This window comes from Lissotriton vulgaris, chromosome 6, assembly GCF_964263255.1.
Source record: "Lissotriton vulgaris chromosome 6, aLisVul1.2, whole genome shotgun sequence".
NCBI classification, from domain to species: domain Eukaryota; kingdom Metazoa; phylum Chordata; class Amphibia; order Caudata; family Salamandridae; genus Lissotriton; species Lissotriton vulgaris.
In genome coordinates this window covers 1,072,005,819-1,072,021,624 of record NC_141694.1, presented here as the reverse complement: position 1 = coordinate 1,072,021,624, position 15,806 = coordinate 1,072,005,819, and the positions used below count along the sequence as shown (strand labels likewise).

At 49.3% G+C, this 15,806-nt stretch overlaps 2 non-coding genes across 2 annotated transcripts; both read left to right on the top strand.

The window, feature by feature from the left end:
• The first annotated feature begins 12,573 nt into the window (after positions 1-12,573).
• LOC147708427 (U6 spliceosomal RNA) lies at positions 12,574-12,680 on the top strand. Its single transcript, XR_015296906.1, has one exon. It is a non-coding gene; the product is annotated as a U6 spliceosomal RNA (small nuclear RNA).
• Positions 12,681-13,415: 735 nt separating this feature from the next.
• LOC147708426 (U6 spliceosomal RNA) lies at positions 13,416-13,522 on the top strand. The gene has a single exon (XR_015296923.1). It is a non-coding gene; the product is annotated as a U6 spliceosomal RNA (small nuclear RNA).
• Positions 13,523-15,806: the final 2,284 nt, after the last annotated feature.

The window sequence follows — 15,806 nt, the reverse complement described above, 5'->3', positions numbered from 1 at the left end:
CCGTCCTTAGCAAGTAAGTTTAGGACCGGAAATGGCGGCCATCTTAGAATGTCTATCAGAATCCACCAGTGTTGCTATAATCGATTTTACATTGTGTATTGGTGATGCTTAATATGGACAGCACATACAAAATAATGAATATAACCTAATGACAATGTAACAGCATGTTATAATGACCACAGGCTTAAGTACCAGTTCTTGTGTAACCAAGCCAATTCAAATTTCATGTTGAATTCATATTCAATTCATATTGAATTCACATTGAGTTCATATAGAGTTCTAATTGCTTTCGCCCAAGTGGGCATATTCAATATCCTTGACATCCATGATTACTGGTAATTGAATTGTGTGGTGTTTTGCCCCAGTGGGCATAGTCCGACACCATGCATAGTGTTCTGTCTAATTGTTCAAAAATATTGTGTATTGCCCTGGTGGGCTCTGTTGCATCCTTCTAATGTCATCACCAGTTATAACATAATTCTTAACTTGACACCTTATTAGATTCCATTTCCTTTCCTTTGGCCGCCACTAGGTCCACTTTCCAAACTGCCTATGGACAACTTGTCTCCTACAAACATAAGCAAAAGAAAGAGTACAATCACTAAATCGTGAATACAGATAAAAACTGATAAAAACTTCGATTCTTACAGTGTTCAGATCATTACATATGAAGTGGGTTGAGACAGTACATTCCTTAGCCCAGATGAACAGATAACTCCTCATCCTTGTTCAGACCCATCAATTGAACCGTATCATATTTAATTATCATTCTGGACTCGAGTTGACGGAGCTGTTTCAGTCTATTACCTCCCCTCTCACAAATGGGAATCATGTCAAGGGCACAAAACTGTAATAGTTTTACGTTCTTCTGGTGAAAGTCTTTAAAATGTTTGGCAATAGGGTAGTTCTTGTCCTCATTAGTGATAGCCCTGGTGTGCTCCAAGACTCTTTTCTTCACCTGGTGTATCGTGCTACCGATGTACACCATAGGACATGGGCAGCAAAGTGCATAGACACAATAGTCGGATTTGCAAGACAAGTGTTTCTCAATTATAAAAGCTTTATGATTTTTTGATAAGCTCATTACTTTTCTGTTCACACTATTTTTACAAGCCTTGCATGATTGACAAGTAAAAAAGCCTTTAATGGCTGTCTTGTCTTTCTTTTCTTTAATGACATTGCTGGAAAGCACATCCTTTAATGCTGTACACTTTCTGAAAGTAATCTGAGTTCGATTTCCAACAGCTTGCTTTAAGACGGGATCAAGATTCAAGACATGCCAATACTTATTTAGACTTTTTCTCACCTGCCAGGACTGATCAGAGTAAGAGGTAATAAACCTGATAGGACCCTCTGGACTGATTTTGTCAGTTAGAGGTTTCGGGCTCAAGAGATCATTCCTAGCAATATTTTTGATTTTGGCACATGCTTGTTCTACAACTTTAGTTGAGTAACCCCTCTCCTGAAATCATGTTTTCATGATTGTCATCTCATTCGCAAATTCTGTGGGTGTACCACAGTAGCGTTTAGCTCGCAACAGTTCACCAAATGGTATACAGCATATTAGGTTCTTTGGGTGGCAACTCGAAGCATGGAGCAAACTGTTGCCCGCAGTTGGTTTTCGGAACAGTTTGCTACTGAGTCTGTTGTTATCAACAAATACCACCACATCCAAAAATTCAATCGACTGTTTGTCAATAGAACAGGTAAATTTCAAATTACAGTCATTAACATTTCGGTCACTGACAAATTGCATTGCGGCCTCCTTGGTGCCTTTCCAGAGACAGAACACGTTGTCTATGTACCTAGCCCAGAGGACCACGTTCTGGGTAAAGGCCAAGATGTTACTGGCCACCTGCTCCTCCCACCAGCCCAGGAACAGTCCTGCGTAGCTGGGGGCGAAGCAGGTTCCCATCACGGTCCCCCGAGCCTGGCAATAGACCACGTGATTGAACAGGAAATAGTTGTTGGACAAGCAAATGTGCATCATGTCAATAAGCATGCTGGTATGTAATAGGTACTTTTCATCACGCTGTTTGAGGAAGTGTCGGTTCGCAGTTAATCCCAAATTGTGTGGTATGCATGTATATAGGCTGTTGACGTCCAGCGTCATCAGCCACAAACTGTCATCCCACTCAATTGGTTCAATTACTCTAAAAAAATCTCTAGTGTCCTGCAGGTACGAAGGTAACTTTTGTACATAAGGTCGCAAGAAGTGATCAATGTATTTTGACGTATTCTCATATGTACTCCCCATGGAGGACACAATAGGACGTCCAGGGGGGTTCTCTTGGTTTTTATGTATTTTGGGAAATAGATATAATACCGCTAATTTTGGGTGATCACATTTTAAGAACTTAAATTCATCATCAGACAGTAATCCCTCAAATTTCCATTTAGACAGATGTTTTTGATAATCTTGAGGGTCCTATCAGGTTTATTACCTCTTACTCTGATCAGTCCTGGCAGGTGAGAAAAAGTCTAAATAAGTATTGGCATGTCTTGAATCTTGATCCCATCTTGAATGAAATGAAATGAAAAATTCCACTTATATAGCGCATAACTGCCCGGAGGCCTCGCAGCGCTGGTGACTGACTTAAAGCAAGCTGTTGGAAATCGACCTCAGATTACTTTCAGAAAGTGTACAGCATTAAAGGATGTGCTTTGCAGCAATGTCATTAAAGAAAAGAAAGACAAGACAGCCATTAAAGGCTTTTTTACTTGTCAATCATGCAAGGCTTGTAAAAATAGTGTGAACAGAAAAGTAATGAGCTTATCAAAAATCATAAAGCTTTTATAATTGAGAAACACTTGTCTTGCAAATCCGACTATTGTGTCTATGCACTTTGCTGCCCATGTCCTATGGTGTACATCGGTAGCACGATACACCAGGTGAAGAAAAGAGTCTTGGAGCACACCAGGGCTATCACTAATGAGGACAAGAACTACCCTATTGCCAAACATTGTAAAGACTTTCACCAGAAGAACGTAAAACTATTACAGTTTTGTGCCCTTGACAGGATTCCCATTTCTGAGAGGGAAGGTAATAGACTGAAACAGCTCCGTCAACTCGAGTCCAGAATGATAATAAATATGATACGGTTCAACTGATGGGTCTGAACAAGGATGAGGAGTTATCTGTTCATCTGGGCTAAGGAATGTACTGTCTCAACCCACTTCATATGTAATGATCTGAACACTGTAAGAATCGAAGTTTTTATCAGTTTTTATCTGTATTCACAATTTAGTGATTGTACTCTTTCTTTTGATTATGTTTGTAGGAGACAAGTTGTCCATAGGCAGTTTGGAAAGTGGACCTAGTGGCGGCCAAAGGAAAGGAAATGGAATCTAATAAGGTGTCAAGTTAAGAATTATGTTATAACTGGTGATGACATTAGAAGGACGCAACAAGAGCCCACCAGGGCAATACACAATATTTTTGAACAATTAGACAGAACACTATGCATGGTGTCGGACTATGCCCACTGGGGCAAAACACCACACAATTCAATTACCAGTAATCATGGATGTCAAGGATATTGAATATGCCCACTTGGGCGAAAGCAATTAGAACTCTATATGAACTCAATGTGAATTCAATATGAATTGAATATGAATTCAACATGAAATTTGAATTGGCTTGGTTACACAAGAACTGGTACTTAAGCCTGTGGTCATTATAACATGCTGTTACATTGTCATTAGGTTATATTCATTATTTTGTATGTGCTGTCCATATTAAGCATCACCAATACACAATGTAAAATAGATTATAGCAACACTGGTGGATTCTGATAGACATTCTAAGATGGCCGCCATTTCTGGTCCTAAACTTACTTGCTAAGGACGGGTAGTCCTACTTTTATGTTTATGTTTTTGAATTTTGAATCACTTCATAGAGCACAAATGAACTAACTGATGTTACCCGTGACCAAGGTGCGGCTGCGCCGAAACGCGTCGGGCGTTTTTGACCATTTTGCTTAATTAAAATCATCCCGCTTATGAATTTGAGGCTCGAGTTTCCTTCTTTGAACTACGAAAGTTGGTGTGAAGAATTATTGAGGATCGCCTCCTCACTTGAGCCCGCCGCCACTAAGAAGGCTGAGGGATTGGCGGACTTCGTTTCTTGAATATAAATATATATATATATATATATATATATATATATATATATATATATATATATATATATATACACTCTCATGCATTGTAAAGGATTCATAATAAAGATAAAAACCTATTATATGTACTTAGCTGCATTGTACTTACCTGCGGAGTAAAAGCAATGCGGGGGATAGGCTACAGGGTACACATAACATATCATATCATGCCATAAAAACCATATAATAACTAGGCCTGGGTGGAGTTTGCGGAGTGACCAAAAAACTCTACTGCACCTCGCGAATTTCTGCAAGCAGCGGAATGCATTAGGTTCCGCCGTTCGCGAAGAATTTTAGCGGCGGGTTGTTGTCCCACGCTGGAAAAATCTGCGTGAATGGCACCATGCACAGCACAAGAGAGTGCTGCTTCTTTCTGCCGCTCTAGTAGATTTTCTACTTTGCGAAGTCGTGTTTTTCAGAACTCCGCAGGCTCCTCGGAATGAGGAACATGCAGCGCATGGAGCGGAGTTCACCACCCAGGCCTAAGTGCCACGTCACTCAACCCCACACTGCGCCATACCATGACAAGCCATAGTACAACAAGGCATGGCATTTATGCACGGCCAAATAACTGAAAATCGCAACATCTCTTTGCTGCTGGCAGGAATATTTGATTCATTTGCTCTCATTAACTTTTTGAAACCTTTATATAGAACTTCTAATAGTCAGCATGCTGTGATATAAATGACCCGACGTTTTGAGGCTCATCTCTGTGAAGACGATGGCTTAATGTTCAATCATCTTGATGGGCATTAACACAGTACATGACGGTAAAAGCACTATGTCCCGGGCGCGTAACTTGAGGCGCACGTGGGCTGCGAGTCGCCGACTGCCAGCCTATTCTTCAGCATCAGATATCAGTTACTTTCCACTGTGCGGCTTTCCCATGCCCCTTCCCCGGCCACCCAGCGCACCTCGGCTGCCCAGCCCTCCCGCTCTGCTTCGGCAGCCCTCAATGGGGAGCCCTGCCAAGTAAAATATGCACGAGGCAGATCACTCCCCTGCCGCGCGCGCTCATTCCAAAGCTCAGCCAAGCCCCTCTGGCCACGAGACTGGATACTTGCACTCCCAGCCTGTCAGCTCCGCTGCCGCCATTAGAAAGGACACCTCATTAACAGCTTGTAATGAACATTAATAAAACATTGGCTGGTGAATAATAGATGGTACGTGTATCTGATACGACAATTACAAGCGCAGCTGACACGGCTGCCGCGCGCCACCAGGGAATAATACTATCACTTCACGGGGCTCAAAGGCTGCGCTGCGCGCGAGGGCCCTGGCTCCACGCGCAGCCTTTGAAAGACGGGGTTATCTGGCGTCTGCTCTTCCCTTATTCACCATCGGAGGAGGTTATCTCAAGCAGGACTAGCTGGACACATAGCGAGGACTGAGGGATGTGCGCCGGGCACCAGCATGCGCGCTGGCTGATTGTGCGCAGTATCTCCAGGCTCATAAAAGTACTAATGGACGATTTGTTATCCGAACATACACGAGCCATTGTTGGGGGCTTGAGATAAAGTGCGAGTCGGAGAGAGAGGCAACTGTTGCAAAGACACTTCCACACATGAGAAGATTTGAAGCGCCTTTATTTAGAGTCTCCACTCTCCGCAGTTCCAAACTCCCCCCAAGCCTGACAGAATACAACCAGAACAGGCTTCAGTCCCAACTGGTGGAATGCACCATATAACGGAGATAAGTGAGGAAGGGAAATACCAATAACACAATTTAAGAATAACGGGAAAGAAACTAGCATTATTTTATAACATAGTTATGGTATGTATAAGAGGAAAGATTATAACAGCAACCCTCAGGTTTTAAGCTCTTGACTCCTAACCACTGAGGTGCACATGTATCCCCAGACTGACCACCATTATGCGTGTGCGTCCTGGCTACTCTGAGAGAGGCCTTCTCCAGTAGAGAAAGGATGCCGGTAGCAACACACTGAGTAATAAAGGTTCCCAAGTTCACAGATGCATTTTCCATGTTCTCCTTATCTGATCATCACTTCTCTTATGAACGTGTGGTAATTCACTATGTTATAATGTGACTTGCTTGTAACCCTGTCTTCTGCTTTTCTCCCCTTACCCCCTTCCCCCCCTTTATTTTACCCCTCTTCAAAACTAATTAAAGCTCTTTGAAATTAAAAAATAGTGTAATTTCTAACTCAGTGCTTAATTTGTAAACAGTGCAACGGCCCAATTTTATTTATGAGCCAGCCGCTGGCGTTGGCAAATGCTGCAGTTGCTGAATGCCAAGGCGGCCTGTTCTTTATTCTGTCTCTTGCTTCTTCCGTACACCACCCTACGTTTTCAGTCAATGTATCTCACTCTTTTTTTTGTGGAGGGGGATCTCTTTATTGCTGTTCATACAGCCGGATCGAAAGCAGTCAACCTACCGCGGCCAATATAGAAAAGTTGAGGGTTATTTTGCATTTATATGTCATAACTTCAGAATCAGGGTCACCAGTCTTGATATATTGAGTTCATTCTAAATAGCAGACATTCTCGTGGCCGCAACATGTAATATTGACAGTCCAACTTGGCTACCATCTGGGTTCACCCATTAATGTATCTCACTCTTGTAGGTATGTTTTAGCCCTGCTTTCTCTTTGGGTTTTTCATCTTCTTTCTTTCTGTTTTGATATCTTTTTCTCCTTTCTTCCTCGCATTTCTTCCTTTCTCTCTCTTGCTAGGAAACGTGTGTTAATGAAAATCAAGTTGCGAATCCCCAAAATGAGTGCTGTCCTCACCACGTAAACATTTTAAGCACTGTCTTACTTCTAAATGCACGGTTGTTTTGTCTCGGGTGGTTATAGTGTTTCTATAGAATGGCAGAAATAGAGACGCACAACTACATACATTGCTTATCAGGGAAGATGTACATTTACCTTTAAAATCCGTTCTCCATTTCGGTATCGAAACAGCAGCATCAAAGTTTCCTTGTTGGACTCAATAAGGTGAATGTCGGCTTGTACTTCTTTTTTAATGTGCTTTATCAAACTTCTTGTTACCAAGACTGCTTAGTCTAGAGGCCTGGCGGTACCTTAGTTGACAGTAATTTTCGAACTTCAGGGCATATTAGCAAGGAATAGTGATATTTATCGCAAAATGCGCGTAGCACATTTTTTTTATCGCTGCCTATCGCTGGATATGTTAGCGGAGAAAACATGCTATTAGCAACGTTTTTGTCCATTGTGCTAAAACATCCAGCGATAGCGGCGAAATGCATGAATATCACTGGAAATCCAGCGATATTCACGCATTAACGCCAATGAGGACTTAACCTGACAATCCACCTCCCATTGGATAAACAGGTAAGTCATGTTTTTAGCAGGCGCTAGATTATAGCGATAATCGTGCTTAGCGCGATTTTTTTCATCGTTTTGCCTGCCTTGCTAATAGGCGATAGCTGTGTTAGCGACTACTTTCAGTCGCAAACAGTTTGGGTACGCCCACTTTGCATGTAATTAGCGATAAATATCGCTGACATGCAAAGCAGGCCCCAAACCGGTCGCTATCAACTAAAAGCTGTCGCTAACTGCTGTTAACAACAGCTTGCTGATAGGGCGATAAAAATATCACAGCTTATAGGGGCGACCATCTTCACAGAGAACTCACCGGGGGATTTGGGGATTTCATTGATCAAAGCGCAGTCGGCGCTAACATCCCTACTGGCTGCTGGTCCCCCCCGCCGCCGCGACCGGAACTCCACGCGGCCGCCGAGCGGGGGGACTACAACCCCCACAAATCTTTGCCTGTTTTGCTCCGTCCCTTCCCGCCCACTGACGCGCCCGGAAGGTGCAGAAAAGGACAGAACCCCTTCCGCGTCGCGGGACGCGCGCGGGTGATGCCGGGCTAAGCCCGGGCAAAGGGCGGGCCCTCTGTGGCCGGAGGAGGACAGGACGGGGCTACCCCCCATGGCTCTTTGTTAAGAGGAGGTAAAGAAAGACATTTGCTTCCTTTTGGTTTTCCTCTTATTGACTTTGCCTTTCTCCAAGGACATTTTCCCTTCCGATGCGTACGATTTGTCAATACCTATTCTGTTACACCCAAATCACACTATGACTCGCAAGGGGGATAATATAAACAGTACAACATTGTCCATTGCTAGAGAAGTCGATAAAGGCGTATCTCCCCAGCCCACACAAACAGTAGACACAGAGCAAGCTTTTCCGTGGTTAGATGACTTAAACACCCTGTGTAAAACTAAACATGTCTTAGCGGAATCACCGCTTCCTGCCGAAAGCTCCTGTGTATCACCCGATACTGTTAGACCTCTCCAACCCCTCCCATCATCCAAAAAAGCCAACATTGAAAACACCCAAAGGATTGCATCTCCCCAGTTCTCATCTGCTAAAAGGAAACGTAGTGGGGTTAATCACATTGGGAACCAATCAAAATTCCAAAAATTGTGCTTAAGCCCCACAGTTCCAGTCAGTAATTCTTCCACGACTCCTGAGGCTGCCGAGAAATTAGTCGTTCTAGCATCTCCTACACAGCTGGGTCTATTATCCCTTATTGAACAACTGGTCAGCTCTATTATATCACCACTAATAGAAAAAATAAACATACTAGGGGACAGGCTGACTGGAATGGAGTAAACCATCAAGTCTAACTTGCTAGCCAATAAATGCTTTATAACACCTAATTGTTCCCACCCACCTTCTACTCCCAAAGACCCCAAGCCAATTACGCAAGACAAAAGGGCTTCAACCCAATCAATAGTCCCTAACGCACCAGCCCCAATAGCCCGCAAAACGTCTTTTAAACCCGTTTTGCTGCAGCTTACTGCTCCTAGAGCACAGTATAATAAAGTTACTCCTATCCAACTCCCACCGGAGGCAGTTCCTTTTGTATGTGTCCTCGCGGGGGTACCATCACTTACACCTGGGAAAACCGAGAGACAACATGACCTGCTGAACAAGGTTAAATTTTGACTGACAAAAAACAGACCCCTGCCACCTAACCTCGAGGGTACAATAATGAGTGTTAGAAGGGTGGGTTGGCTGGGTTCCCTCCCAAAAGACATCGATGGTGACCTAGTACTCGTTAGATTTAGGCAGAGACACATTGTCTCATACCTGCGTACCTGTGCACCCCAAGTGGGAAGCGGCCCAATTTCCGTCCGGGATTTGCATGATTTTTACCCTAGAATGCCGTGCATCCCCACATCTAGTCTAAAGGTAGGCTGCAACATGTTAATGGGCAGAGGACTCCATGTATCGAGCGGCCGTAGTTTTCCCACCTATACCCCACAGGAATCATTGTTTTATAATCCTAAGTATTGGAACCCCTATTAATTACTGTTTGATTTAAGCTTAACCTGTGAAAAGTACGCTATAATTAAGATATTTATTCCCACAGGTCGGGCAAAAGTTTTTTAACTTGCAGATATTATGTGTTATTGTATGTATGTTTTTACCTATCACTGATTTTAACTGTACGCTTTTATGATTTTAAACCAAAATCGAATAAAGCTATACTGATTGATTGATTGAGTTCATTCTAAATAGCAGACATTCTCATGGCCGCTACATGCAATATTGACAGTCCAACTTGGCTACCATCTGGGTTCACCCATTACCTCCTCGTAAGTCTTCCTCGCCCCCTGAGTTACAAAGTGAGCTTTAGCTCCACAACAGAACCCTCCAAAGCAAAAAGAAACCACCTCCCACCCCCTCCCAACATGGCCGACCAGTCCCACCTGACCTCTATAAGAGGCGGACCGGCCCAACCAACAGCCTGTTTTTTTTGTTCTGCGCGATACTCTCCAGAGGCGCTGTTCAGGTAAGATGGGCCGGCGTGAGCTGGCCCTTGGGTTTTAGGGTGGAGGACCTGCTCTAGCGGTCCCTGGTGCCTTATGCCTTTAATCCCCCCCCCTCTTCCTTCCCCCGGTCCTCTGGGGCCGGTTAGGTGCTGCTCTAGCGTGCCATGGGTTTACAGGGGGGGGGGGGGCGGCCGGGGAGATGGGGTGTTGCTACATTCCCGTGTTTTCCCCAGGTCGTTACTAAGGGGCCCTGGCCACTTGGTGAGCTTTGGGTCCGGCGCTGGGGGTTATCCTGTGTGTATGCTGGGGCCCCGGTTACCTTGAAACGCCTGGCGTGGGTCCTTGGGGCTCGCGCTGTTCTAGCAGTGGACTAGGGCTATGGACCTGATATTTCTCGTCCCGAGGCCAATTTCGATGATGGTGTCGCTCTTTAGGGCTCCTCATCGCATTTGCACTTTCTCCCTGCAGTGCGCATACTTTACATGCGGCGCGTTTCCCTGGTACTCCTGTCTACTGAAGATTGCTCAGTGGTAGTGCGCATACTTTACATGTGGGAGGCGCCGGGTTCTATCCCCGGCATCTCCAGACTTTTGCCATTCACGCATCTCCGTGGGTGGCCCCGGAGTCTTTTTCGCTTCCCGGCCATACCCCTGTGACCTGGGGTCTGCCGGCGTGTATCGTGCCTCGCCTGACGAACACCTGGTCAGAATAATATTCCGAGGGATACGATTGCGGGCTCCTTCCTACCTCATCGGCGGGCCCTCGGGGGTCCGGTGGGCCGGGTCCGGGTGTGTGACTGCAGCCTCGGGTCTCGGCGCTGGTCGCTTCCGCCTCCGGACGGGAGATTCAGGATTCCCTAGGTCCCGCGGCTGTTTGCTGCACTGGGGTTGGCTAGAGGGGTTTCCCGCCTCTTGGGGGCGGGGCTTCGCTCTGCCTGGTGCAGCCGGTGTAACGGCCGGGGCTGTGGGGTGCTCTTACGGGCGGCGGGCACGGCGGCTCGCGGAGCGGTGCAGACGCCCTTAGGGTACAACGCTGGAGCTCACAGGTAAGGCTTATGCCGTTGGTGGGTCTGCCCCCACGAAGGATCCGTTCCTGCATGTGCAGTGTTGTTTGTTTTGCTGTTCCTCCGGCCCCCTCCGCTAGTGACTGCCGTCCTCGGGCGGCTTGACTGTTGCACGGAATGTCCCCGGCGCCTGGGGCGCGTTCAGGAAGACACAGCTGTTCCGGTGGTCATCCTGGGGGCCCGTGTTTTCCCCGAGGACTGTGGGGTCTGGAGCGTGGAGCCGGATTGGTGGCTCAGTGGACTGATGCGTCCACTACAGGGTGCCAGGTTCGACCTCCTTCAGTCCTGGCCGTCGACGGAGCCTTACCTTTCCTGGGGTGCGCGCTTCGACTGCATTTTTTTGCTCTGTGGGAATGGTGTACTGAGGTGCGATAGCTCAAAGGTTGTTCTTGTACCTTGGGTGCGGACAGCCCTCACACTCCTGGGTTCGAATCCTGCCATGGCTGTAGAGCTATCCCATGGTGGTTTGGCACGGGTACCGGGGTCGGTCCCCTGCCACGGCGGGTCTTCAGTTCATGGGGTGCCATGGCCCGGTTTTTTTCCTCGCCTCGGTGCCTTTCCCACTCGTAGCCTCCCGTTCTGCTTCTCTGGGCAATGGCGTGTTTTTTTGTCGCTTGCACGGCCCCCACGAGGCTTAGGTTGCCTTGCCTCCACCTGAGGGTGGCCGGGGGGGGTCGTCTCACTGGGGGTGCCAGAGGGTACCCCTGCGGCATTGGGCCGTTCCGCCCTGTAGACGCCTGGTCTCGTTCGCTCTCAGTGAATGGGCTGGGTCGGGCCTGGTTGGTCCCCGGATGGGAGTCGGCCTGGGCATACCGGGTGAGGTGGGCTTTAGGCATTCATACCGGCGCCTTGAGACCCTTAGGGGGTGTTGTGCGCTTTTCTTGGGTCGCTTACGCGACGGTAGTTTTAGCGTGGCCCCTGTGCTGGGTGGTCGCGCGCCAGGTTGTGGAGAAGTGTGGCTCAATGGTTTGTGCAGCAGACCCGGATGCAGAGGTCTAGCCCGGGACCAGGGTTCAATTCCCCGCCTCGCCGGGTCTTGGGCTCAATTATTCCACCGACCTGTTTATCCTCGCCTCGGTGCCTAATCCTAACATGGAGTCCCTCTCTGCAACTCGGGGCAATAGCTTGATTATTCTCCATGACGGCCCCCACGACGCTAAGGATGCCTGGCCTCCACCTTGTGGGTGCCCAGGAGTGGACGCCTCACAGGGAATGCCTGGGGGGTTCCACAGCGGCATTTTACGTCCCTAGGGGGGAGGGCGTCTCGCCCTCTCTTGGGTGGGGCCCTTCGACATTCCCCCCGGATTTCGGGGTGTCAGCCTCCACGTGGGGCGTTCTGGGCTTCCGGGCCCGGGTTTTCGGGTGCTCGCTTCGGCGGCACATTTACAAAATTTGGCTTTTCCCGGGCTCGGGCTGGCCATCTCCCTCCCTGGGATTCCCGGGGGGGGGGGGGGGGGGGGGCTGTCGCCTCCGTTGCGTCCCTTCTTGGGACGTTGCTGTTAGGGTTCTTGGGCTCTTTGAGCTTACTGGCCGGTGTCCTGTCTTGCGGTTTTCCGCGGGATCCGCCTTCTCGGAGGGTTAGAGGTGCTCGCTTCGGCAGCACATATACTGAAATTGGAACGGTGCTGGGGAGATTAGCATGGCCCCTGCGCAAGGATGACACGCACATTCGTGAAGCATTCCAAATGCCTTCTCCTTCCCTTGTCTCGCCTGTGGATTTTTCCTGGGCCCATGGGTGGGGACTGTGCTCCTGGCCCGCCTGGTGGAGCTTCTTCGCCGGGTGGGGGTCTGGGTGTTCCCTGTATGGAGGTAGGGTCCTTCTCGGCCTCGTCGTTTTCGTGGGTGAGGCGTCTCATCAGCGGTGTCTCTCCTCCGTCGGCTCCCTGCACTATGTGCGGTGGGCCCTTCGGCCCCCGTCTCGGGCTTGTCCTCCTTCGGGGGTCGTGTGCCTGGTCCCGGTTCTTCCCTCTGGTTCTTTCGGGGGGGGTTTGGCCGGGGCGTTTGGGGGTCGTTGGGATCTCCTGCAGTCTCGCAGCTCCTCGTGCTTCGGGGGTTGCTGGCAGTCCTCCTGGCCTGCCGTCTTGTGCACCAGTGCTTCGAGGGTCGGTCGACCTGGCGCATGTCCTGTACCTACGGGCTGTCTTTCCCCCGGGGTCCGACTTGGTGGAGGCGGTTCGACTGTGTCGGTCCTGGCCTCCGTTGCCTGGTCTCGCCCTGGCCCCGGTGGTGTTTCGGCGCCTGGGGCATCGTATCGGTCGGCCTCCGGTGGCTCTGTTCACGGAGGGGGTCTCGGCCCTCCTGCCCAGGTTCTGGTCTCTCCGCCCGGGTCCTTGTGGTTGCCCTGTCTTTCGCTTGACCTTTCGGTCTACTGTACGCGTTTCCCCCGTGCCCTCTGTTATCGCGGGTCCTCTACTGGATTCGCTTGGGTGCTCGCTTCGGCAGCACGTGCACAACAATTGGATCTATACAGAGATGATTTGCGTGGCCCCTGCGCAAGGGTGACACGCGATTTCGTACAGCGTTCCATAAGTAGCCGGGCCGGGGTGCTCCTGGGTGCTCCCTTCGGCTGCGAGTGGACTACTGTTGGAACGTTACGGTGCAGTGTGACATGGCCCCGGCGCATGGTTGGCACGCGCATTCGGGTGGCGTTCCTGTTTGGGTTCCCGGCGGGGTCCGCCGCCCCTGGTACCCTCTCCTGTTGCGAGCGGGCGGGTCAGGCCTACGGGCGGATCCCGGTTCTTCCCGTTCCGTGGTTGGTCCGGTGTCGGTGTTGGCCGGCTCCTTCGGCTGGCCTGGCTCCGTCTACAGGCCTGATTCTGGCGCGTTGTGTTGCCCGCGCCTCCGTGGACCCCTTGCGGGTCTTGGATTTCCCGGCTGAGGGGTTTTTTCCTTGGGCGTGGCTCCTTCTGCCCGGGGGGCCCGTTGGGCTGCCTTGCGGGCCTTCCGCAGTCCGGTGTTCGACGGGCTGGTTTCCCTGGTGGCTCGCTTGGCTCCGGAGTTGGTTTCTCCGTCGCCCTCGGGCGCGCTGCCTGTCTCCCCCTTGGGTTCTCTCTCTCGTTCTACGAGCTCTTCAGGGTCCGCCCTTTGTGCCCCTGGCCTCGGCCTCTCCTTTGAGGTGGTTTTATTCCTGGTGGCAGTGGTGTCTGCTGGGCGGAGGGGCGTGCGGGGGTCATGCCTCCGCTCCCCTCCCTTGTTGCGGGTCTTGCCGGACTGGCTGTTCCTCCGGCTTGTCCCCCGTTGCCCTCCCGGGGTTCCTTCCCTGGTGTCCCGGGCTCGGGTGGTATCTTTACCGCCTTTTCCCTGCCGACGAGGTTCCTCTCTTGTCCGTGCTGGTTCACGGCGTGCTGTTTTGGCTTATCTTGGCCGCACGTATTTACTTACCCGGTGGGAGGGCCTGTTTGTGTCTGGTGGCCCGGTTCATTCGGGCCACTGGCCCTCTTTCCACCTTGGTTCTCTGGCTTCCACAGGCTATCTTCCCTTCCTACGCTTCGCTGGGTTCGGTGGATCCGGCGGGGGTCCAGGGTCGGTCCACGGGGTGTGGCCCGGTGTCCTGGGCCCCCTTCAGGGTGTCTCCTCTGTGGAGAATGGTCGGGCGTCGACGGTGTCGTCCCCCGCCTTGTTCATGAGACTCTTTCAGTCCCGGGGGTCTTCGCTGGGGCCGTTCGGTAGGCGGGTGCTGCGGCTCCTGGCTGGCCCACTTTTCCTTTATATCTTGATTTCAGGTTTCCTGGGATCCCTGTTTTCTTGTCAATTATTCTACTTCAACCTTGGGTTGGTTTCTCTGCATCACCGTGTGGTGTGGTTTTTATGGTGGTCAATGAAGCCTTGTTGGCTTGGGTATTTGCTCACTTTGTAACTCAGGGGGCGAGGAAGACTTACGAGGAGGTAATGCCCCGGTTACTTACCGGTAATCTTCATTACTCCGAGTATAGTCTTCCTCGCCACATGAGTTCCCTCCCCCCCTCCCTGTCTGGCTATCGGCTTCATTGTTTGCTTGGTAGATCAGGCTGTTGGTTGGGCCGGTCCGCCTCTTATAGAGGTCAGGTGGGACTGGTCGGCCATGTTGGGAGGGGGTGGGAGGTGGTTTCTTTTTGCTTTGGAGGGTTCTGTTGTGGAGCTAAAGCTCACTTTGTAACTCATGTGGCGAGGAAGACTATACTCGGAGTAATGAAGATTACCGGTAAGTAACCGGGGCATTAATGTATCTCACTCTTGTAGGTATGTTTTAGCCCTGCTTTCTCTTTGGGTTTTTCATCTTCTTTCTTTCTGTTTTGATATCTTTTTTTCCTTTCTTCCTCGCATTTCTTCCTTTCTCTCTCTTGCTAGGAAACAAAGTGTGTTAATGAAAATCAAGTTGCGAATCCCCAAAATGAGTGCTGTCCTCACCACGTAAACATTTTAAGCACTATCTTACTTCTAAATGCACAGTTGTTTTGTCTCGGGTGGTTATAGTGTTTCTATAGAATGGCAGCAATAGAGACGCACAACTGCATACATTGCTTATATGGGGAGATGTACATTTGCCTTTAAAATCCGTTCTCCATTTCGGTATCGAAACAGCAGCATCAAAGTTTCCTAGTTGGACTCAATAAGGTGAATGTCGGCTTGTACTTCTTTTTTAATGTGTTTTATCAAACCTCTTGTTACCAAGACTGCTTAGTCTAGAGGCTTGGCGGTACCTTAGTTGACAGTAATTTTCGAACTTCGGGGCATATTAGCAAGGAATAATGATATTTATCGCAAAATGAGCTTAGCGCATTTTTTTTATCGCTGCCTATCGCTGGATATGTTAGCGGAGAAAACATGCTATTAGCAAC